Raw genomic sequence first — 25000 nt, forward strand, 5'->3', positions numbered from 1 at the left:
ATAATATATCAACTTTTCACGTATTGTAGAGGGTATTGGAAGGGTGGATATTGACCTATAATTGTTGCAGTCATCGCTTGCGCAAAACTTCGTAGCAGACAAAATTATTTCCTAATCTCATATTCAACTGGTTTTGCCTACACCCAAATTTCATCTGGGCCAAAACTACGAAACGTTTCTTGACCAAGGTTGCGGTATTTTTGTCTCATTCATGTTAGCCCTGTTTCCGTTAGTTATATCAGTGTTGATTCCTTCAAATTAAATGCTGCAATACAGGATGTTTGCCATTTTGGACATCCGCTAAGCTCTCTCTCTCTCTCTCTCTCTCTCTCTCTCTCTCTCTCTCTCTCTCTCTCTCTCTCTCTCTCTGGCTACTTGCTCAATATATCATATATAGTTATCCCACCGGTTGGGGGTTAGTGCCGTCAGTGCACCTCCACACGGTGCACTGTAGGCATTACCTAAGGTTCTTTGTAGCGTCCTTTCGGCCCGTAGCTGTCACCCCTTTCATTCCTTTTACTGTGTCTCCATTCATATTCTTTCTTCCATCTTACTATCCACCCTCTTCTAATAGTGCATCTGCAAGGCTTTCCTCCTGTTACACCTTTTAAACCTCACTATCAGTTTTCCTTTCAACGCTGAATAACCTCATAGGTCCCAGCGCTTGGCCTTCGGCCTAAATTGTATATTCTATATATCTATCTGTATACCTAGTTATCCTATCAAGTGAAAAGTGACTAAAACTATCTGATTACTACCATAAAAATCTGGCGATACCAAGGTAGGATATTCGAAAATAAGAAATATTATAGTAAGATTAAAATCGTTATGAAACAAGTAAAAAAGTTTCTTCGGCACAATCGAGTTTTCTGTACGACGTATAATGCTTATGAGCCGCGGCCCATGGAACTTTCAGCCACGGCCCGGTGGTGGCGTGTCCTATAGCGTTGCCAGGCGAACGATTTTGGCTAACTTTAACCTTAAATAAAATAAAAACTATTGATGCTTGAGGGCTGCAATTTGGCATATTTGATGTTTGGAAGGTGGATGACCAACATACCAATTTGCAGCCCCCTAGCCTCTGTATTTTTTAAGATCTGAGGGCGGACGGAAAAAGTGCAGACGGACAGACAAATAGCCGTCTCAATAGTTTTCTTTTACAGAAAACTTAAAATGGGATACCAGGTCTGAATGACCTCCGGAGATGTCCACCAATGACGGGGGTGCGGTAAAACCCAAGGCACCGTTACCCTGTGCGGCTTAGCAGTCTGTCATTTCCATTACATTCTCCAGTCCCAAATATCTACAGATAATAACTATCCATTAACCCGTGATCATTTATTAAAACTATTGTGTTATCTTAATCTTGAACCGCTTAACTACGTTGCGTCAGTACATGTATTAATAATCTGATATTATTGATCGATTGATTTGTTAGTTATATAACTTTTTATATTATTATTATGATAATCCATAATGTAGGCTTAGTATCCATTCATATATACTTACCAGCCATAACTAACAGCCAGTCTAACACACCCATTAGCGGAGCAGGTTGACAAGGCCCCATGCGAAGAAATTATTGGTATCAGGATGGATGGTACTTGGGTGAAAACTGTGTTTAAAGACAAGAGTCAAAACAAGGCAAAGCTACCTTGCTCTGTATAATAAAACAGTACTTGTTGAAGCAGTAGAATATAGCCTATACCTGTATACCTGGACATTATTCACAAGGGTAAACGAAAAAGCAAACAACATCTCTAAGCTACGATTGCACATATCAAATGCAATCGTATGCGGTCAGAACAAATTTAACTTATACTATATAGCACGCTACGCATATACCCTAAGATGCAGATCTACTCTGGTTGCCTTGCAGAACCGCAAAACATGATTGCCCAACCGCATGATCCTCCTGCCGCTGGCCAGTTCGCAAAAGGCTACGCAAAACGGCACATGAACACCCCATGCGAAATTCTCTCCGGGGACGACGGCGTTGGCGATGACGACCTTCCCTGGCTTAAGGAATGCCAGCGAAAGTGCTAACTTCACCTTCGCGATGTTCCTGTATCTGAAGAATCGGAAACAGACACATCAACTGTTGGGGACAATGAACTAACTACTGACAACCGCTCTTCACATCATTATTCCCCAAATGGATCTTGCTAGGGAAACATTGCTTTCTCAAATTTCCTTACGGAAAACTCCAATTCTTACAGTTCACGATTCGATGTGGCCATTACATACATTCCCACCCACCCACCTACCATCGCAACATCTCTCAACTGCCCCCTACTTTACTCTCTCCCAGAATCACTAGAGGCCTCTCTCCCCTTACTATCAACTCCCCTACCTCTTATGCCATTTCTCAACCCACTGCCCTCTTCTTCCTTGACACCTGACTCGTATCTCCCCACGCTCTCGCCCCACCTTACTTGGCACATCCCAACCCCCACCCCCAACCACCCTCTCCTCCTTCCGGGTCATCCTCAGTAACGGTAATTGTGGCGATTGTAATATATGTACCTTTATGTAGAAGTGATAATGCCAGTAAGGATTAAGAAGGCGGAAGTTGGGCAAATGCCTCAGAGGTCACCCACATTTGTGCCTAAAATGTAGATTTGGTAGCGAGGATAAAGTAAGGGTAAAAATTATGATAATTACCACCAAACATTGTAAAAATTCAACTAAGTACCTGTAATCAACACCACCTACACAATAACCTACTTCGCTATCCACAAACCCCTCGAAATTTTCCAGCATTCATGCCCCCACCTAATCCGGCCCCTCCCTTACATCCTCTCCCAATCGTGCTGTCGCACCTACCCAACCATCCACCCAGCCCAGCTACCCCCTTCCGATCCTTCCCCCCTTTGTATACACAAAACACCACAGCACATGATCTCATGACAGTGCTACAGGACATCTTATTGAGGATAACTGCAACCAGGAGCCGCTAATCCCCTCTCCTTTCTATTTGTAAACATTGGAGGCTTTACTGTCTCACAAAGGGAGGCTCGCAAAAATCCCTGTTTTGAAAGAGGATTGTCACAGAGAATTATACGTTCCTTGCTTTCACTGAGAGCTTCCTGAATGAAACGGCAAAAGGACTTGAATTTTTCATAGAAGATCATTCAAACATTTTGTTTATGGTATCCTCAGAGAAAAGGGAGGGTTTGTATCCAAGAAACGTCTATACTTATGAAATATCAACATTAAATGATGAAGATATCTCTTTCCAAGCATTTTATGCAAAGTTAAACCTTTTCTTAATATCATGTCCCCTCCACCTCCCCCACCCCTTCCTCTTTATATCCCTATCGCTACCTTGGCTTGCTGGTAGAGCCGTCCTTCAAGAACATCAACTTACCAATACGGTCTGAGTAATTAATTTACTGGTTTCACCCGACCCAGATGTATTGTTACTTGCCGTTTTTATTGCTGTCCCGTTGCAAGATGATGATGTCCTAGAAACTATGATGTTAAACTGATTAGGATAATTGAGATATGTGACACCCATAATCTACAAAGTATATTTGGAATGGCTTCGCAGAATGTAAGATGAGAATCACTCTTGGTTTAATTTTCACTGATTATAATAGCTTAAACAACATCTCTAGGCAACCGTCCACTCGGATCGCCACATAACAACATGTGACCCTGCATATAATGTTCATCTGAACGTCAGGCACAATACCCCCCATAACACCTCTCTGTGTCTTGAACGTCACCCAACCTCCACAAGGCAAACCGGACTGTTACCAAGCACTATATGGTACTGAGCGTCGATTGATTGAATTATGAAGAAACAATAGAACGTTCAATTTCTCCAAATATCACATAAAAAATGTGCGAAGCGTTTGACGAATTCTGCCAAAGATATAATAATATACTAGGCAGGAAAAACTTCCATAATTTCGAGGAACCAGAAAGTTTTATTTTAAGAGAGTAAAAGGAACCTGAAAACTCCAAGGTCAACACTGCCGAACTCGAGCCGAGCCGTTAGAATAACAGCTGAAATACTATAGATAGAACGAAGTCTTAAATATTCTCGACGCCGAAAACCAAACCGAGGAAAATTAGGAAGTAGGAAGAATATGCGAGTAATCCGAAGTTCATCTTCTCGTGTGCATGCAGACATCAAAAAGTGAAGTGAAATTGGCCCTCACAAAGTAAATGATCCCGAACCAAAATACTAGGACAGATTTGTGAATGTCATTCTGAGCGGTGCTTAGCCTATCCGTATTTTCGGTCACAGACTCGAACCACCGTAAAAAGGATCCTACTGCATTCTTCGAACGAAGTACTAATGATTTCCCGTCACTACAAAGTATTGACATTATTATGAAAGAAATGATTGAAAAGGAAATCGATTCTTTAAAGAACTTATTATGAAAGAAATGATTGAAAAGGAAATCGATTCTTTAAAGAACTTATTATGAAAGAAATGATTGAAAAGGAAATCGATTCTTTAAAGAACTTATTATGAAAGAAATGATTGAAAAGGAAATCGATTCTTTACAGAACTAAATCTGAAGCTGGACCAGACCACTTCCGGGCAGTGCTATTGAAATCATGCATAACTAGTCTAAGGAATCAGTAACATAGTGACGTTTGCAAAAATCTTCAAGCACGGTATCACTTGCCCAGCACTAAAACAAAACAGCTGAAGGTATCTCCCGAAATTATGTCGACATAAATCATTAACATCCCAACTTGACCGAATCCTTAAGAATATCTTGAAAGAAGCATTCTTCAAATATCTGACCGATAACTATATCTTCTTCGATGTTGCAGCTAATCAAGCAAATCAGAGTCGTAATTTGAATCCCAGAATTGACACTGTCTCGACCTCGCGAAGGCCTTCGACATAGTTGATCTCTTAAAGCTGCCCAGCAAGCTCAAAATTTAAATAAATAAAAAAACAGGGGGACCTGCTTGGTCGTGGCTACTTAGTTTGATAGTTGAAGTGATTGATAATTTCCTCTCGGATCGAACGCATCAATTATATATCTTGGTTCTGTCATTATAATGGTTAGCGTATCGATAAAAACCAGAGTTCATTGATGTTTTTATTTCGCGACGATTTTCATGTCTTGTTCTTATCACACTCGCATTAAACACTGAACAGTTTCAAATTGAACTAATAGTACAGTCTATCATTGGGCGGGAACGAACTGGTCATCCTTTAACGGAAACAAATTCGAATTCGTGCACGAAGGTAAGAAATAGAAGTCTCAATCATTATTATGACCCAGATAGGACTGCCATTAAGATAAAACATTAAAGTAAAAGATCTGGATATCATCGTCGTCTGTGATTTGCCATAGTCTACTCTTATTGACAGATTCAGAGCAGACTGTGGAGAGCATGTGGCATGGTGACAGAGGGCTTATAAAAAAAAATTAATAACACTATGCTCACGCTATGGGTGACATTGATCAGACCAGTCATAAACTAATGCTCCTTAGTATGGTCCCCGCTGAGGCCAGATAGATATGCTGCGGTATACTTCGTAATTTCCCAAGAAGTTGGGGAACCCCGCATGACCTTCCCTGCTATGCTAGACTGAAAGCACTGTATGAAGCTAAGTAGCATGCGGCGTAGGCACGAACGCTATAAAATTCTGTACATCCATAGAATTAAGGAGGCTTTCTAAAAGTATCAACACACCCATTAAAATCATAAGCCTTTGCTCTTCAATTCCACCACGTTCCTAGAACTTGTTTGAGATGCTTTCCACCTCGGCCTACTCTGGATAACCCAACCGAGATTGTTTGTTATGCGAGTTTGTCTTTTATGCAGTGTCTCCGTCGCAAATGCTGTTCTGAATACGTTCTTATTTTAGGTAACGCCTAAAGGATATTTGAAATAGTCTAAGCTCACTTAAAGGGACCATTTTGTATATTTTGTCATCTAGTCTTGATTTTCAAGTGTCCTTCGCTACACCACCAATACACATTGTGTTTGTGTCCACATTCACATATACAGTATACAGTATCCCCTTGGGACTTGACCTCTTTCCGCAGGTTGGCCTTCGAGGCGTTGCCAGTAAATGACACTGGCTAAGAGGAATTTCATTGTCTTTTTGTTATTTGCAACAATGTTCGAAATAGCGTTCATGGCAGTATAGGTATTTTCTCCTATTAGATAAATTGGACGTTGTGTGTACATGGAACACTTGATCCTGATTATGTTCCTATCGGTTTGGTTAATCATGCGTGTTGGCGGCGTAGACACACTGGTAGACAGCAGTGCACATGGGACCCTGGCTGTGGCCTTCAAGTGTATATTCTTAAGCATGTGACTTTATTTCCAGTTTATTTCGGTTTATGTGGATTTTTCTTGGTTTCATCGTCACATGAATGTGATGCCGAAGTTTTTAATGTGATTTGTGGGTATAGAATTTTATATATACAAAGGTTGGAACAGCTAAAATTCGTGGACTGTCCTTCTTGAGATGGCCATTATGGCGACAGTATTTCTGAAGTATTGGAAGGTTTTACTCAAATGCCAATCATTTATTTTGGACTGGTCGTTGTCAGTTACACTGTAGTTTCGTTGTGTGATGGGGTGTTGGGCTTGGTCACGAATCTCGTCAAATTCCTCCTCTTCTAGATCAGCTGTTTAGCCTCCGAGGTCAAGGCTGGCTTCGATCGTGACCTATAAAAAGTATCGATTTATTCTTTCTCTCTGTTTCTCACTGTCTGAAACCTTCCTTATTATAGTCTCTCTCATTCACTTTTGTTTGATCTATCGCAAATGTTTGCCAATCATGCAATGCGATTAAATCCTGTGTCCTTTAATTTTCCAACAATACGATCTTAATTCGATGCCCCACATCGCAGCCAGTGTTTCAGTATCCTCCGGGAACTGGGTCCTTTCATCATGTTAAATATGTTCATGAATGTCTTTATAAGGCAACGTGTAAACTTCAGATTACTGATTAACCCTAGCTTAGTTTATGGTATCGAGTGAAAGGCATTTTCCCTTGATTTTGGTTCGTTGTATTTGAAGGTTACGTGCCAGCTTTAAGTATATGTTGCCTATATAATGTACCGCTCTTCTGGTCCAATATCCTCTTGTGTGAAGAGCATCATCTCCGCAATTAAAGTCTTCTAAGTGTACATAATCTCAGGTGTTTTCATCGTATCTCATCCCTCCAGGAAGGAGATTGTTTTATTATAGTGGTAACTTGCTCTCTCTCTCTCTCTCTCTCTCTCTCTCTCTCTCTCTCTCTCTCTCTCTCTCTCTCTCTCTCTCTCTGTCGTTCCTCGTTCCTCGAAGCGGTGAAGAATGCTTTTCCTGTATGGTGTTTATTAAAGAGTCACTGTTGATGACTAGCATTTAGTGCTCATAGCCTTGTCGATGTCATTTCCGTAGTTGCCTTGGCTGCACGTGGTTGAACCATCTGAACTTATTTACGTGGTTTACGTGGAAATTCAGTTTGATTTTCAAACATTCATTCACATTGAATTTTAAGGTATTGCGTTGCGGTGAATTATTCATGTTCTTTTCTTGGCGTATTGGAAGTTTTATATAAATTTGACTCACCACGGGACCGAACCCCGGTCTTTCGAGTGAGAGTCCAGGGCATTAGCAATTCAGACGCAAAGGTCATAAAAGGAGGTGGATCCTAAGTACTGCGTAATTGAGGTTTTTCCCGGGCAGGCCACTGAGGCCCAATATATCAGCGAATTTTTTACACACACACACAAATATATATATATATATATATATATATATATATATATATATATATATATATATATATATATATATATACTGTATATATATATATACATATATATATATAGTATATATATGTATGTGTGTGTATGCATATATTACGTCGTCTTTAAGAGCATGAAAATAAAGTACCGTAGTAATAGTGATTATTAACCTGATCCTTCGGTGGTCATCATTTTCCCCTCCGTCCAATCTCATATTTCTTCCTTCCTCTGGCTGGAGGTCAATATCCTACACGCTTCCTTACCTGGCATTCAACCACGAATCCTTGTTTTGGATTTACTTTTAGGTACCAGGATCTCTCCCTCTCTCTCTCTCTCTCTCTCTCTCTCTCTCTCTCTCTCTCTCTGTTCTCTCACTGATCTCTTTCTGACGATTCACAGTTTTTTTTATTATGTATATGTGTCCAAGTCATCCAAATCCTCGGAACTCCTGCGGCTTGAATGTGGTGTCTTGAGGTCAGCATGATTTCCAGTGACTGAGTCCCTTAAGTATTATCGTCCTGTCCGGTTGAAGGCCGGAAGAGACCTGCTGTTATTGTGGATTTTTTTTCTTTTAAAGTTGTCAGGTGCAGCCAGTTGCTGTTCCCATAGACGCTGTTAAAGTTCTGCAGAGGTTGTAGTAGGTAAAGAGTTGGCTAAATAACTTTTCGGTGTTGTCTCCAATAGGGGATAATCCTGTCAGTGCACCTTAGGCGGTGCACTGTAGGCACTACTTAAGGTTCATTGCAGCGTTCCCTTGGTCCCTAGTTGCAACCCTTTCATTCCTTTTACTGGACCTCCATTCATATTCTCTTTCTTCCATATTGTTATCCAACCTCTATTAACATTTGTTTCATAGTGCACTTCGAGGTTTTCCTCCTGTCACACCTTTCAAGCCTTTCTACTACCAATTTCCGTTTCAGCGCTGAATGATCTCATAGGCCCCAGCGCTTGGCCTTTGGCCTAAATTCTTTCCATTCCATTCCATTCGGTGTTGTCATAGAAAGTGTTTTGATATTCCTTTGACTGTGATAACTTTTAGTATGGTTTTGAGCGTTCGTTTTGTTTGCATTACTTTGGAGCACCAAAAACTGTAACTTTCAGACTATCAAGTTTTCTTGTAGTGATGGAAAGGGTCCTATTACCCGATCTAGATGAGCATTGTGCACTTTTGTACTGCGCGAAGTTCTGAGTTTCAAGATCCATGGTGTTATGTTTGTTACAGTAATTTTTTTACTGAATTAGGGGACTTTTCATATTAGATAATTTAACCTGCTTTTAATTGGCTTTGATAAAGCTTTCAAATTAATCAGCGGATCGTGTATATGAAAATTACATAAAGTTAAAGAGCTTCCTCCCCCCCTCTCTCTCTCTCTCTCTCTCTCTCTCTCTCTCTCTCTCTCTCTCTCTCTCTCTCTCTCTCTCTCTCAGCTTTGTTCAGCACGAGTGTCAAAGGAAATTGTGGAATTCAGGTTCTGGTACTCAAATGGTATTGCTCTGTTTGCATCCCCGGCGACTTGTTTTATCTCTCATGAAAATACTAGTTTGTAAGTGTCAGGTGTCCTTTGAATTTCTTGCAGACACTGTCACAACCAAAGTATATGAAAATGAAATGTTGAATGTGTTTTGTTTAAGTGTACACTGGCAAATCTGAGCATTTATATCTCCGTGCGCTTGCATGACTTAATATTTATATATGCATACACATGCTTGTTTTACTGCGCATGTAATCATGCACTCACACCTCTTATGTGTGTGTGCATGGTCTCGCATGTCTTTATATTTTGTATTGCATTTATTCGCATATCTTAGTAATTTTGTGTGTGTGTATTTGCTTATCTTATTATTTATGCATGCATCCGCTAAGATGTCTTGGTATTTATTTATTTATTCACCCATTAACTAATATTTAGGATGATATGTATTCTTTTACTGTTATGATAATAACTCCTATAGTGAGAGGAATATTTACTTAACTGTGTTATTACAAGATGGCGTTGGTGAGTGATCTCAGATCGCTTGTCGACATGTAAACAGTGAAGGGAAGTGGGGTCGTTCATGACGACGTTGGATGAAGGGGGGAAGAGGTTGAGGGATGTTGGAAACGTAAAAATGATAGGGGATGCCTTACCTGCGAGGGAGGGGTGGTGGGGCGTTGGGCGGGATGCCTCAAGGTCACACTTCTTGCCTTGTTTTGCTTCTGTGGAAAGGGCGGTTGGATCCGGTCGCTTTTATAGCCGGCTTTTAAGGAGGTTTTATCTTAAGCTGAGAGCTTCGTGTGTCCTCCTTTATGCAGCAGCTGCTGCATTGTTGGAATCTCGCAAAACAAGACTGACACTGTACATACCGTATATGTGCACACGCATATATATATATATATATATATATATATATATATATATATATATATATATATATATATATATATATATATATATATATATCAGATTTTCATTAATTCCATGTGGGTTAAAATCCGTCCACTGTAGTCCTGAGTTCTTGTCTTCGCTGGTTCGAGCCCACGAGACGACGAACTTATTATCAACTAAAAAATTCCCCTTCGGTAACATATATGAAAATATATTATTTCCGAGGTAGAGCGAATTGGATATTAAAGGACGTCTGTAGCTTACTGATTGAATATGAATCACGGTGATGTGATAAAAAAAGTCATATATATAGTGTATATATATGTATCAGATTTTCATTAATTCCATGTGGTTCATAACTATATATATATATAATATATATATATATATATATATATATATATATATATATATATATATATATATATATATATATATATATATATATATATATATATATGTATGTATGTATGTATATATATATTTATTTATATTATATATATAACCACATATATAGATAACACATGGAATTAATGAAACTCTGGATTTGAACCCTGGATTTGAACTTGATACCCACTCGTGGACGTACATGTTTAGAGAGAAGGTGCAAGATTACCTACTGGGAGATCTACTTACCAGGTTGTGATACTTTATGCCCATGAGATGATTACTTTATTTGGATGAAAGTATACAGCAGATAACAATTAACAAGGGATTTATTTACAAGGTCTAACAAATAACCAATATGAACAGGGGCATGGAACAGAGTAGCAAATATATCTGTGGCGCAATTAAGTAGGCCCTTTTGGATTCCAGTCCACTGAGCTCGCCTTTTAAGCATTTCTTTTAAAAAGCAAAGAGGCCGAGTGCACCTTGAAACTCGCCAATAGATGAGACTAGAAGGTGAGAAAGAACCACGGATCCATCTCCCCAGCAGGTGTTATTTGAGAATCCTAATGCCATCCTACTCTTATCCTTCTCAGTACTATCCCCAAAGGTCAAGTACTGGCGAGACTCTTATCCTCAGGTACACCAAGTCACCGATGGGGGTGCTGGCGGCAGCCAAGGTTGACATAAAAAAAAGCTGCAAGAATGATCCTGGCTGCTTCAAGTGACCAACCCGTCAAAGGTCGGACATATATCGTCGTCTCCCTCTCCTCACAACGCACGTGGGAACGCTTTCTAAGATCAGGGAGGCCTAATCAGGAATTCCAATCCAGTGGATCTCATTTCTAGAGGGCTAGAATTGATTCAACCAAGGAGAGATGTTTGTGCATCCCTGGCACACAGCCCCAACTTGGATCCTAATATATACTCTGCTGAAACCCGAAAGAGCCCACTTAATTGCACCACAGATATATTTGCTACTCTGTTCCATACCCCTGTTCATATGGGTTATTTGTTAAACCTTGTAAATAAACCCCCGTTAATTGTTCTCTATTGTGCACTTTTGTCCAAGTAAAGTAATCATCTCATGGGGATAAATTATATAACATAATCAACAGCAGAAAGGACCAGAGGTGTAAGAGGATACAGTGATTGCCTCCACTTAGTAATAGAAATATTAAAACTTTAATGATATGATACTGTGGTAACAATTCTTATGACTCCAATCTCAGTTTTCATCTTCTTGATAATCTTGACATGAATAAGGTCAGTGACTGATATAATTTTGCTAATTCTCATTACTCAGTTCATATTTTCACAAATGCTGGTGAACAAAATCATGAAAGGATTATCCCCGCCCAGGTCCCAACAAATCCTCGAGCTTAAAGATGGCTCGCCCAGTGCAATTGCCGGCTTCTTTGACTCGTTTCCTTATAATTAAATCACCTCCGTTTATGGCAACGCTTAGGTCTTATCCTGTCGAGGCAAAAACTGTTGGAGGATATTAGGTGACGTCTGGTACTATTAGACCAATTACTAGTTGGGAGGTTTAGGTTAGTGGCAAATTGGGATTATGCCTGAAATAGAGACGTAGAAAAAAAGTCATTGAAAACGCCAGTTAAACTGTGTATAAAAGGAGTGTTCGTAAATGACATGTAAAACTCGTGAGTCGTTTAGGAGAGGAATATGAGTATCTTAATGTTACATCTGGGCGAGTTTTCAGTTCCTAAAAGAGAGGAGTCTTATTGGTTTCTGCTTTCTTGTGTTATCTTTTAGGAGTCTGTGATGTTCAAGTAAAATGCAAGCTAAAGTGAAGTTTTACTTTTTGCTCTGCCCTCATTCCTATTCTCTTTCTTTCCACCCTCTCCTAACAATTGTTTCAACATTATTATCGGGAAAAATTGTCAGCGCCGTGAATTATAGGAAATTCTCAACCTTTCGTAACTAAAGTATAGACTATGCAGTGGTTCTCAATCTTTTTTGAGTGATGGCACCCTAACTAATGTAATCATTACCGTGGCACCCCTTCTTCACCATCCCACCATATCGCATGAATTAACTTCTTTTTTAATGAATAAGATTATTTTACTACATATATATTTATATTTATATATATATATATATATATATATATATATATATATATATATATATATATATATATATATATCATATATATTCAATTTATAAATTTTATATATATGTGTGTTGTCAAAGACAGACGTGTGTGTGTGAGATGAATTTGATTTTGTGTGTGAGGCATACAAAGCATCGAGATTTAACCTGAGTTTGCTTACCTATCAAGTAAGACACACGTTTTTGCAAAAGTTCACTGAGAGTTTTGATCTAGCCAAGACAAAACTCATGACAATCTTGCGTGGTTCACTGACCGAGCCTAGGTCAAAACAGACACCCCAGGTGTCCACGTTCTTGTTAAAAACATTCGCCAAGAGACTAGGAAGGAAAAAGGGACCGTGGCACCCTTAAGGCTGTGCCACGGCATCCCGTTCTGAGGCGCACTAGCGTGGGAATCACTGGACTATAGTCTCCCTAAATGTTAGACTTTTATTAATGCCCCATATATGTGTGTGTGTGTGTGTGTGTGTGTGTGTGTGTTGAAAATAATGAAGACTTCTGCAAACCTTTTTTTTTTTTTTTTTTTTTGCAAAAGTTCACTGAGATGATCTAGCCAAGACAAAACTCATGACAATCTTGCGGCACCCCTAGGCACTGTCTGTGGCACCCCAAGGTGCCACGGCACCCAGTTTGAGAATCACTGGACTATAGTCTCATAGACTGTTATTGATGCCCCACTTGAAAATAATTGCAGTGAAACCTAGGGATCATAGGTATGGAGACCAACTTTTCATTAAAACTCCAATTAGGCCTTGTGTAAAGTGATTGATCATTGCTCTCTGTATTTGGAATATCGAGTTACTGCTTTTATGACATCTCACAGATCATTTGCGAAAAATGGCATGCAGAAAGCTTTAAAGAAGAGATATTGATCTTCAAAGAATTTCGAGACTTTTTTTTCTCCCAAACTTTGAATATTCTTTTTGTTTTACCTGACTTTCAGACCATTAAACTTTTGTTATGCTTGAAAATTTCTCACCGTCCAGGAATTTTGCCGTCATTTTTTACGTGGTCTGTGACATTTCTTCTCTTTAACCTTCTGATTTCCATATTAAACTTTGTTTGTGCCGTTATTATCACCTGGTGTACCTTTAGTTGTTCCCAGGAAATCTTTTCACTTCTCAAGATGGTGCTTAAGAACCGACTTAGTTCGGTCCTTTGGAACTGAACTTACAACTTCGTCGTTCATTTTGATGTCAGTCAGGAGGCTTCAAAGAGTGCAAGAGATGATTTTATTCTTAAGAATGTTAGAGTGAAATATTGTTTTGCATGATCTGTGATTCTATTTTTTTTTTATATACAATACGTATTGTTTTCCATAATCTGTGATTCTGTTTTTGTATATAACGCCTGAGCAGACATACGTACAATTATACACAACCAAATGTTTATGTAGGATTAACACTGTCGTTGTTATTGAATTGGAAATTATTCTTCATCTCTGTAAGTGGTGAGGTAAATGTGATCCCTAGTAAATACTCCATGCGTATTTTCGTAGCCTGTATCACTCACAAACACACGTCGGTATATTTTAAAATGTTCATTTAGGCTTTAATTGTCTTTCGATTTTCTGTTATCGGATTTTTTTTTTTACCGGAAACTATTTTTTTTATGTAAACACACATCTGGAAGAATTCCCAGCTCCGCTGGAAAAGTCGATGCACTCATTGGATATCCCCATAAGAAACTCTTTGGCGGGATGGTTTGGTTTGCCACCCCAAACATGAATGAATCACTTGCTAGTGTGACGTCACCTGCGCTTGCGCTTGTCTCTCTAGAGGTGTATATTGGGGTCCTGGGTTTACCTTCTTTCCAGAGCGAAATGTGGGGGATGCTGCTTAATACATCAGGTTTTCAGTAAATATAAAATTTTTTTTTTCCATCCTTACTCAAATTATTTTAAGATCCATGTCACATGCTGATCTTTTGAAGAAGATTTAAATACAGTTGATGTGATTAAATTTTCCTGAAGAAGTTATTAAGTCTTGTCATTTTTATTGCGTAACAAAACGAAATTATGATACCATCGTCAGTGACTGTTTATGTTATGATGCCAGGTAGCCATAGATAAATTAGATTAGTAAAAGTTCAAATGTCATTTCCCATGGTTTCTCCTCCCGGGAGGGAGGGAGGGAGGGAGGGGAATGAAAATATCCAAGGATCGAATGAGATTTATTGGTGGTGGGTGGGGTTGGGTGGGGTGGGGGTGGGAAGATTTGGATGTCCCGTGCTTCAAGTCGTTTGAAAGCATCTTTACGACTCCAATAATATTTCAGTGAGACATTTTTCCCGTCATATAAATATTTATCTAGTACAGGCTGGCTCCAGAAGGTCTCTCTCTCTCTCTCTCTCTCTCTCTCTCTCTCTCTCTCTCTCTCTCTCTCTCTCTCTCTCTCTCTGTGCCTTACACCTTTAATACAGTGCGCCGTAGACCTCCCCGATCGACCCCGTCATAGGCCCAAGGACACGCAAACTCACTCGCTCCTCAACCACATGGTTTGGAAAGCCGTAAATGTCGTATCACTCCGGTCGATGGGGGAATTGAATGTTATTTTACATCGAGGATTTTCACTCTTCACTGGCTGAGGTGCTTGTGATGGCTCGCTTTTAATTACCTGAAATAGTATTTTGTTTGCGTCACTAATCATGTATTGTATACACATATATATGTGTGTGTGTTTGTATGTATATATGTGTGTGCGCGCGCGGGCGCTTTAGTACTCACGCAAAATATTTATCAGTTAATTCAAAACAAACCATTACAAGCACCTATATATATATATATTATATATATATATATATATATATATATATATATATATATATATATATATATATATATATATATATATATACATACACATATATATTATATATAGATTGATAGATATAGATAGTTAGTTAATTAATTTGGGAGACTTGTCCTTGTGTGATTGGTGGATTTTATTGTGCACAGTACATGTTTGTGTTAAGTGTACGTATCTCAGAAGTCGTATTATTTTCATCATTCAATATTGTACAAAAGAAGCTTACTTGCGCGGTAGCTTTGAAACACTTTTAATACTTCATTGCTTCACTGTAATGTTTCCTGGTGTGATTGAAACTTGCCCTGAAAGTGTAGTTGAAAACATCATCGCAGCACTTTTCAGGTTATATAACGAGATATTTGTACGGTTGCAATAAATGCCCGACCTTATTCCTCATCGACTGCTCGGCTAGCTGCTTTTATTAGATCAAAAGGTGACAGGGGTGCTCGTAGTGTTCGGTGATTGATTGCACTGAGGCCTGTGATTTCACCGAGATTTGTTACTGTAAGCACGAACTTGATTTTTTTCATCTTTTAGCTGGTCCGCGGGTATGGTGGGTAGTGTAGTGGCATGCCTCTCAGATGTCGCGGGTTCGCGTCTCCCCCAGGGCGATGAAAAATCACTGGCTCTGTATCATGATAGTTACTGCTGCAGTTGGGGTCTGCGGTGGGAGGTTGAAACCATCATTCTTGGGAAGCTTGAATTTCAAGTCAGTGGCCCCTGTGATTATTATTATTTCGTCTACTGAAATAATAATAATAATAATCATTCAAGGAAATTCTGATTCTGACTTTCAGGTGCTTCATATTGTATTTCGATTGTGCTCTCCTAGATTCATGTACTTTCTGTCATTTAGGCCAAGGCTTGACTTTTAGGCACCTGTATTATGGTAGCGTCCTCATACAACTAGTCATCATTCATTTCATGGTTAGATAGGGTCCGCTGTGCGTGTGTGTTATTTTTTATTCATTCCAGGTTACTTGTAGTTCGTTTTGTTTTGTTTGAAGACACTACTCGCCAGTTCCCGTTTCCAGACAGTCTATATTCCTTTGACAGTTCAAGTAGCTTGACTGCTTGGCATTTTTTTTCTGTGAGCGAGTTATTCTTGTTTGCTTGCAAGGTGATCGTGCTTGAGTTATTCTCTTCATTTGTTTTCTTAGTTTATTTGTTTATTTATTTGTGTTGTGTTTAACATATTTTCGTGCGTTTCAAGTCATTTAAGTTTTATGCATTGAATAGAATTTTTTGTTTTTATATTGAAGCTTCATTCTTTTGACAGTTCTGATGTAATTTTTGTTAGATTTAAAATCAAATAGGTGGAAACAGATTTATCTTTGAATACGTTTCTTTACCTAACTTTCATAAATACTGAAGTAGGCATTTTGCATTAACTAAATATTCTTTTCTTTCACGTACGAATTAGTGTTGGTATGATTTATTTTTTTCCGAATAAATAGTAATTTCGAATTCATGCTGAATTGCAAACGTCAGTGTGTTAGAAGTTCCATTAATTTTCAACTCGTTCTTGCGGACAAGTTTTCTTGTCACATCCGAATCTACTTTCACGTTTCATACCAATTATTAACCAGTTCGTTGGCACATGCAAGTTTCATTCGTGTAAATTTCCACCTCATGCCCACCTTCATAAATATTTACTTTATGTTTACGTTTAATTAAAATAGACTAAATCAGTCATGTTAATTAATTTCTTTTCCACTAGTTTATTTGCATGTATTGCATTGAGAGCCATTCATACGTACATGTTTTTCTGTTTCACTTCATGTAGGCCCATATTTTTTTGAAATTCGGTTACTCGTTCGTACGTACTGTGATTTGTTGATTAATTTATTTGCACGTGTTTCATTCGTATTATTAACTAATTCGTGGATTTGTCACCCTTACTCGCTTGTGAGTTCCTTTCCACGCTGACTTTTCATTCATTTCCTCCATGTTCTCCAGCTTGGAACTCTCTTTGACGTCACCAAGTTACCTGCCGTTAGCATATATATATATATATATATATATATATATATATATATATATATATATATATATATATATATATATATATATATATGTATTTTTTTTTTTTTTTCATCAACGAGAGAAGTGCAAACAGTTTTTCACGACCTCTTTGTAAAGGGACGAAGTGATGGCGATAGAAGGCTGCTTACGGGCTGTTGTCGAGTGCGGTGATGCAGGGAATTAGTTTTAAAGTTGCACTATTGATTTGTTTTGGGATTGATCCTGAATTACGGACGCTCATATAAGTATATGAGCATGTTAGGATGGACAACACGCATGTTCTCTCTCTCTCTCTCTCTCTCTCTCTCTCTCTCTCTCTCTCTCTCTCTCTCTCTCTCTCTCTCTCTCTCTCTCTCTCTCTCTCTCTCTTACAGGAAAGATGCAGTATTATGAAGCCTTTTACAGAGAAACATCTACGAATATCACCACTTTCTGGTGATCCTGGGTAGCCTTTCATGATAAGTTGAAGACATCTGAATGGATCCTTCCTCTGATTTATTATTAAACTTATTTCCATTTAGTTCCAATCATCATTTTATCAATGAAGAAGTACATTTTAACCCGCGGTTCAGTTCTTCGCAACCCATTTGACTGTTTAATGAACAATGTTTTTATTCTGGGGCTCAGCCAGTTCTGAGTTGATATCAGGTTGACGTAGGGGTCAGTTTATATAGAATTAATGAATGCAGTTATCAAAATCACAGCAGAAAAATGTAAACGCATGTAAATGATTAACACAAAAATTCTGATTTATTACACAGTCAACGTGGGGTGCGAGATATTGAGCTGCGGGTAGGAATGCACTTCTTCGTTGATTAAATGCTGAAAGGCACAGACAGAAAATCAGTTTAACGTTGCAGCTGCAGATAAAACTGAATCTGGGAGAGGATCCATTTAGACTTCAACTTATCAAACGCGCAATGCTACCCGGGATCATCAGAGAGTGGTCCTAAATTTGAAGTGCGACTTCATAATCATGCATCTTTCCTAAGAGAGAGAGAGAGAGAGAGAGAGAGAGAGAAGAGAGAGAGAGAGAGAGAGAGAGAGAGAGAGAGGTGTCATCATCAGGTTTATTGGATAATTTTTCGTAAATACTTTCACATTTTAGTGGCTTTTAGCGAGGCAAGGGCGAATATGTTATTGTGTGTATGTGTGGTTAGTTATTATAATTCTTAACTAAATTCTATGCTGAGTGAATCGGAACAGGTTTGGGAATTGGCTTAGTCACTAAAGCAACGTGTATGTTACAATGTTGATTAGGTGTGTCTATGATATAGACTCCCTTGCAAATTTCGAATAGGAGTATCGTACGAATTGTAGGATTGTTCTTATAATTAAATCACACCTCTTTACTCTCGTAGGGCTGGCCCATTGGGTATGTTTTTGTAACTGGGTACAGTTAAAGTTGGGTATTTGCGAAGGAAGAGGCCCCAGGAAAGTGGTAGTCCACTAGTGGGAAAATGAATGAACTATTATTTATAATAAAGAAAAAAATAGATAAGTAAAAAATGCTGAAAGCTTTCCTAATAATAGCAAATTGTTTTGTGAAAACGATTGACTCTTCTGTGGTCAATTTTTCCTTTAGTATATAAGAGAGAACAAACTCACATATCTTCTTGAGAGACTTTTATTCATTGAGGTGCTAACGACGGCATTCCTTGTAGCAGTGGTAAAAAAAAAAGTTATAATGAAATTCGAATTATTTTGCCATCACTTAAAATTTTTTCTTTACCAAATTGAACACCCCTCCAAGAAAGGTCGAGGAAATAGTATATTTTTTCCTTCCGTGGCTTGTTCGGAAGCTCCGTTAACTCGACAGATGAAGTCACGTCTTTCCAACACCGACAATCTAATGCTTCCATGCTCCCAGTTGTGCAGCGTCCCTGGCAGCAGGAAGATTTTCCTTGGGATGGAATTCCAGCATCTCTCTCTCTCTCTCTCTCTCTCTCTCTCTCTCTCTCTCTCTCTCTCTCTCTCTCTCTCTCTCTCTCTCAAGCGCTTGTTTTAGTCACCAGACGGTTGGGAGCCTGTTGTCCACCACCTGTCATAAATAATTTGGCAGTTTTATCCCTTGTACAAAACTTTTCAGAGAATGATCATTTTATTGTGTAGCGGTAATAATAATAATAATAATAATAATAATAATAATAATAATAATAATAATATAATAATAATAATAATAATAATAATAAAACTGCCAGAGACTGCAAGTTACCTCGACTGCCTTGCTTCAAAAATTGTTGATTTTACAGTTATGCCAAGACTTCTGCTTACATCTATATGGGGATACAAAGTCCGTGAATTGAGGCTGGGATTGGGTTTCCAGTGAGAGGGTGATTTAATGACAAGGGTATTTTAAATAAGGTTTATATATATATATATATATATATATATATATATATATATATATATATATATATATATATATATATATATATATATTTTTTTTTATTTGAGATCATGATCACCAGATCGAATGCAAATACAGCAGATATTAGTGTGTATGTGTGTATGTTGGACTTTGCTGAGTATAAATGTTTGCACAGTACTGAAGTAACTACAGTTTTCGGTGCCAGTGAATATTCAGTCTATCAGTAACGTTAGTCATTATTCAGTTAATGCACGTTATGCTGCCTGTCCCGTCAAACATTACGACAGGATTCGAGGAATTCTGAACTTGAATCGCCCAGATATCAAGTACATTATGTTACCCTTCCTCTTATTGTTGTTAGTTAGACATGGAGTTTTATTAATAGATTTTTTGTTATACACAAAAAATATAGAAATTATTGTTATTGTAATTTCATTAGATGAAACCTATTCACATGGAACAAACACACAGGGGCCTTTGACTTGAAGTTCAAGCTTCCAAAGACCCCACACTGCAGCAGGATACAGAGTCAGTGATTTTTCATCGCTCTGTGGTAAACGCGAACCCGCGACAGCTGAGCGGTTTACCACGACACTAACCACTATACCAGCGGACCAGCTAAACGACTTAGAAGTAAAAGGCCCAAAAATATACAGATGGGAACGGAAGGACTTACATTCACGCTGACGACGGAGCTAGGAGGCGGCACTGTTTCCTCCTCCTCCAGTGTGTCAGTCTTTATAACCTAGTGTCTCGAGAACGGATGAACGTAATTTAATAGATATCAGTGAAGCTTTGTCTATATGTCGTCTTAGAGACGATTTTACCATTAAAAATTATGGCGATTTGCTAGTCATTCTTTGGTTTGTCTTCATATTTTCTATTTTTAAATTGAAAGTTGAATTGTAGAGGTCTCTCATTATTTAGCGTAAAATTTATGGAACTTGTTTATCTATATGCAGTTATAAAAATAATTCAGAGCTGCTGAGGTGGCGAATAAGTTGATTTTTAATGTACAAGTGTAAATTTGGGGTTAAGACCGATATTCACAGGTCTTTTTCAAGATTATTATCGGAACCATTTAAAACTACGGTTTTTTTTTTTTTTTTTTTTTTGTCTTACCGAATACTTTATCAATATACCTTCATCAGAATATTTCTCCCTTACGTTTTTGTGTAAATAGTTAATCCTGTTTCATATTTTGAACCATTTGATCTTATGGAATTTACTCTCTTTGTAGGTATGGTTGCAGCCTTGAACAGCCCGTACCTCCAGTGGAATGAAAGAATCATTTGTAAGGTAAGAGTCTGAATTTTTTTCTCTCTCTTTCTCTCATGAAAATTTGTAGCACGTATCACAGGAAGCTGAAGGTCAGGTCCCTGATCCTGAAATTCTCCTGTGATTGGTTGCCTTGATGCATCTCACATCCCACAAGAAACTCTCTCTCTCTCTCTCTCTCTCTCTCTCTCTCTCTCTCTCTCTCTCTCTCTCTCTCTCTCTCTCTCTCTCTCTCTCTCGATCGTTGGCTTCATTAAGTTACCCGGGAATAGAGTTTGTCATGTAACCATTCTCATCACCCTTCCCCCTCCTTTCCCCTTTCTTCACACACACACTCTCTCTCTCTCTCTCTCTCTCTCTCTCTCTCTCTCTCTCTCTCTCTCTCTCTCTCTCTCTCTCTCTCTCAATTTCCAGCTATTTGATTATCATTTTCGAATGCAAGTTGTTGAGGTCATAGCCTAAAAGTGCACCAAACCATTCTCTTTCCTCCCATGCACAGATTGAAAGCTACTTTTTTCAAGAATTTAGAGCCCAGCTAAACACGGCTTCCCAAAGCAGTCTCGCTCGTGCAAGAAAATTCACAGTTGTGACAAAGTCACCGTGCAAAAAGAAGCAGGGCTAATCACTGAGGAGACACAAAGGATTCAGATTTCTGAACTAGTAGTCCGCTTTAGGGAAGTAGTGCCGCAGTGCACCTCCCGTGGTACATTGTATTCATTAAGAAGGTATTGGCAACGCCCCTTCGGCCCCTAGCTACACCTGGTTTTTAGCTTTTTACCCTAATTCATTACATTTATTTCCTAGATTATCCTGCTGTACAATCACTCCAACGCCTATTTTCACTGTCTTGAGCGCCAAATGGCATAAAGTGCCCCGCATTTACCTTTTTAGCCTAAACTTCAAAATTCTTTCATAATGAATAAACCAGCTGTCGTAAACGGTAAGCCTGGTGTGTACGACGAGGACGAGTGAAAATGCCCAAGAAAGTTTAATAATTCACTCCCCAAAGTTATTGTCAATTTCTACCAAAATCTGATAATTTGGTGCCAGTCATGAGGGCCATATTCGTTTAGAATTTCGCCAAAATGCCCCATTTTTTTTTTTATTCTCTTGACATTAGGCTAAAACGTACCAAATAAAGAACATAACTTCTTTGATGTTCGCTTATTCGTCATAAAACATTAATAAGTCCGTAAAGATTATAGTACTGTGTGAGGGCCCCCCCCCCTCAATAAGGAAAAAGTACTCCATACTAAAGACGACTAAGTCTCATACAGATACCTAAAAGAGCAGCTCGCAGACGCTCTTGTAGCATCTAAGAATCATACCGAGGTTCCTAGAGGCAAAATCAGCTGGGCCTTGATGTGAGCCTTTCAGCACAGTAATATTTATTTTTAAGACGAAACCATGATAGATTGGAGTTGTTCAATATCCACATTATTAGTCATCATTTTCAAGGATTACGAAATGAAGATCGGAAAGCCATTAAAACCAAGTTTCCTCTCTCCTTATGGATATGCTGATTCACTTTAATAGCATCATCACACTAGGCCAAACAGGGTTAAGAATGAGCATGAAAATTATCTGAGTATGGAAGCGTATGGCAAGAAAGGTATATGAATGTGGTCTTTGATAAAAAGGACAAGGGTAGGGGAAAGAACAGATCCTTTAGGAACACCTGAAATGACAGAGTTGGGGAAAGAACAGATCCTTTAGAAAGACCCCTGTAGGTTGCAATAGACTAGTCTAAGAAAACTATGAGATGACTTGAGTGGACGAACCCATAAGCAGGGATTTTGGTTAACAATTCCTTATGCGAGTCCATTTAAAAAGCCTTTGCAATCCCAGCACGTTTTCGTAAGATTCTCCAAAAGTTCTTGAGAGATGATGACTAGATATGATAAGGTTAGGGTGTATATATAATGAAGATTGCTGTTTTTAATAGTTTGAGATATGTGGAGATTTGACGCAGATATGAAATTATTGCTAGTTGATATCTGAAGATAATTTTTCCCATTTATGCAAGACCGCGTAGTTGGAATTTTCTTAAACATTTTCTTCGTTATCTCTTTATTGAAAGCGTTTCCTTTTTCATTTCTTCATGTGTGGATGGTGTCGAGTTTGTTTTAGGCTCTTACATTATTATTTTGTATTTTAGTTACATTTGGTTCATTTAAATTACTTGTATAATAATAAGCGCAGTAGCGGAAATTCCCGCCTCGTCTTGCGACCAAGTTGTTTTGCCAACTTTTTGTTGGGGCTGGTGGGAGATGAGTGTGTTGGGGGTGGTGTCTGGTAAGAGCCTGCATGACATCACGCCTGACATCTCAGCTGAGAATAAGTGTTATCCTCTCTCTCTCTCTCTCTCTCTCTCTCTCTCTCATGTTAATATTGTCTTAAAATATGGATGATTATCAACTCATTTCTGGATTGCGCAGTGGATGCTGACTTACGATCCTGTGTAATTTCTTACAATACCATATCTTATTTTCCTAAGCTGTTTCGTGACCATGAAAACAAATTTAAACAAAGCCTCGCTATATAAGGAAAATGCAACCAGTATACTTTAAGATCTTTTTAGGACATTGTCTGTTGAGTTTGGTTCCTGCATGGTCCAACAGTGATGAGTTTGAACGCCTTCAAGCAACGGAACTTTGAATGTCTCGTGGTCTGCTTTAGTTACATTTGACCGTTACAGTTGAGCAAATGTCCCAAGCACTTCTATAATGCATGACTGTCCTCCAAAGGACATATGGTTCCTTTCAAATACTTGTTGTTGATATGACAAATGTATATGTTTGGTCATTCTTTTCAAATACTTGGGTTTGATGTTGAAGATGCATATGTTTGTTGATTAGCCTTTTCAAATATTTGCCATGTCAACATGGTGAAGTGTTCATAGAGTATTATATGTGGTGTGTAATATTTTTTCTTTTAAGTAAGGGGAGTTAAACAAGCACAGTAATATATTATTACAACTGGGTTCTTATTGATTGTATCAGTGTGTGTACGTGTGTCTTTTTGCATCATGGACTAGCTTAGAAAGGAAGCTGATTATGACCCGTGTAGATGATATTCTGAAGCACGTGTTGCCATGGTAATGATGTTTGAATATGTCTGATATTGACTTGAAACTTAATATCCGGTGCTGGAGGAGGTAGGGAAAGGGGGGGAGGATGTGGACGAGTGGCTAAAATTAACTTACACTGGGCCAAGGTAAACCCAGATGATTCTCTCTCTCTCTCTCTCTCTCTCTCTCTCTCTCTCTCTCTCTCTCTCTCTCTCTCTCTCTCTCTCTGCCCTTCACAGCATCCCTGTAACTCTTTACTGAGGGCATTCCCTCCTCCTGCTGTTGATGCTTCTGCCGCTCTTTATTATTGGAAGCGTGGAAAAGGAGGTTGGCTTCGTGTGTGGAATATCTAGTAAATGCTGCAACAAAGAGAGAGAGAGAGAGAGAGGTTTAATTTGTTTCCTTTTGTGTTGATTGTCAGACATTGCTGGTTGAATATTGCATAATCTTAAGTTTTCCTTTTTAGGCCATATATACAGTATGTGCGTGTTTATATATACATACATACATATATATATATATATATATATATATATATATATATATATATATATATATATATATATATATATATATATAATATATATATATATACTGTATATATATATATATATATATATATATATATATATATATATAAAATGTGTATATATGTATATGTACTTCTGTATTCAGTCTCTCACTGTTAGAGAAGAAGTATGGATCGCTCTCTCTCTCTCTCTCTCTCTCTCTCTCTCTCTCTCTCTCTCTCTCTCTCTCTCTCTCTCTCTCTCTAACAGATGCGTGCTTGGTTTTGCTTAAGGAATTTTTTTTTTTTGTCTCAAGAC

At 38.4% G+C, this 25000-nt stretch overlaps 1 protein-coding gene across 16 annotated transcripts in view; it reads left to right on the top strand.

The window, feature by feature from the left end:
- The window catches only part of Mical (Molecule interacting with CasL), a 388129-nt gene that overhangs the window by 18473 nt on the left and 344656 nt on the right, over positions 1-25000 (top strand). For 14 of the 16 annotated variants that reach the window (XR_010856366.1, XR_010856376.1, XR_010856355.1 and 11 more), the window contains exon 2: positions 21066-21124. The exons of the other annotated variants lie outside the window; for them this stretch is intronic. The gene's annotated coding sequence lies outside the window, so the exon portion shown is untranslated. The remainder of the gene's footprint in view (positions 1-21065; positions 21125-25000) is intronic. 16 annotated transcript variants of the gene reach the window in all.

Source organism: Macrobrachium rosenbergii, chromosome 21 (assembly GCF_040412425.1).
Source record: "Macrobrachium rosenbergii isolate ZJJX-2024 chromosome 21, ASM4041242v1, whole genome shotgun sequence".
Lineage (NCBI taxonomy): Eukaryota > Metazoa > Arthropoda > Malacostraca > Decapoda > Palaemonidae > Macrobrachium > Macrobrachium rosenbergii.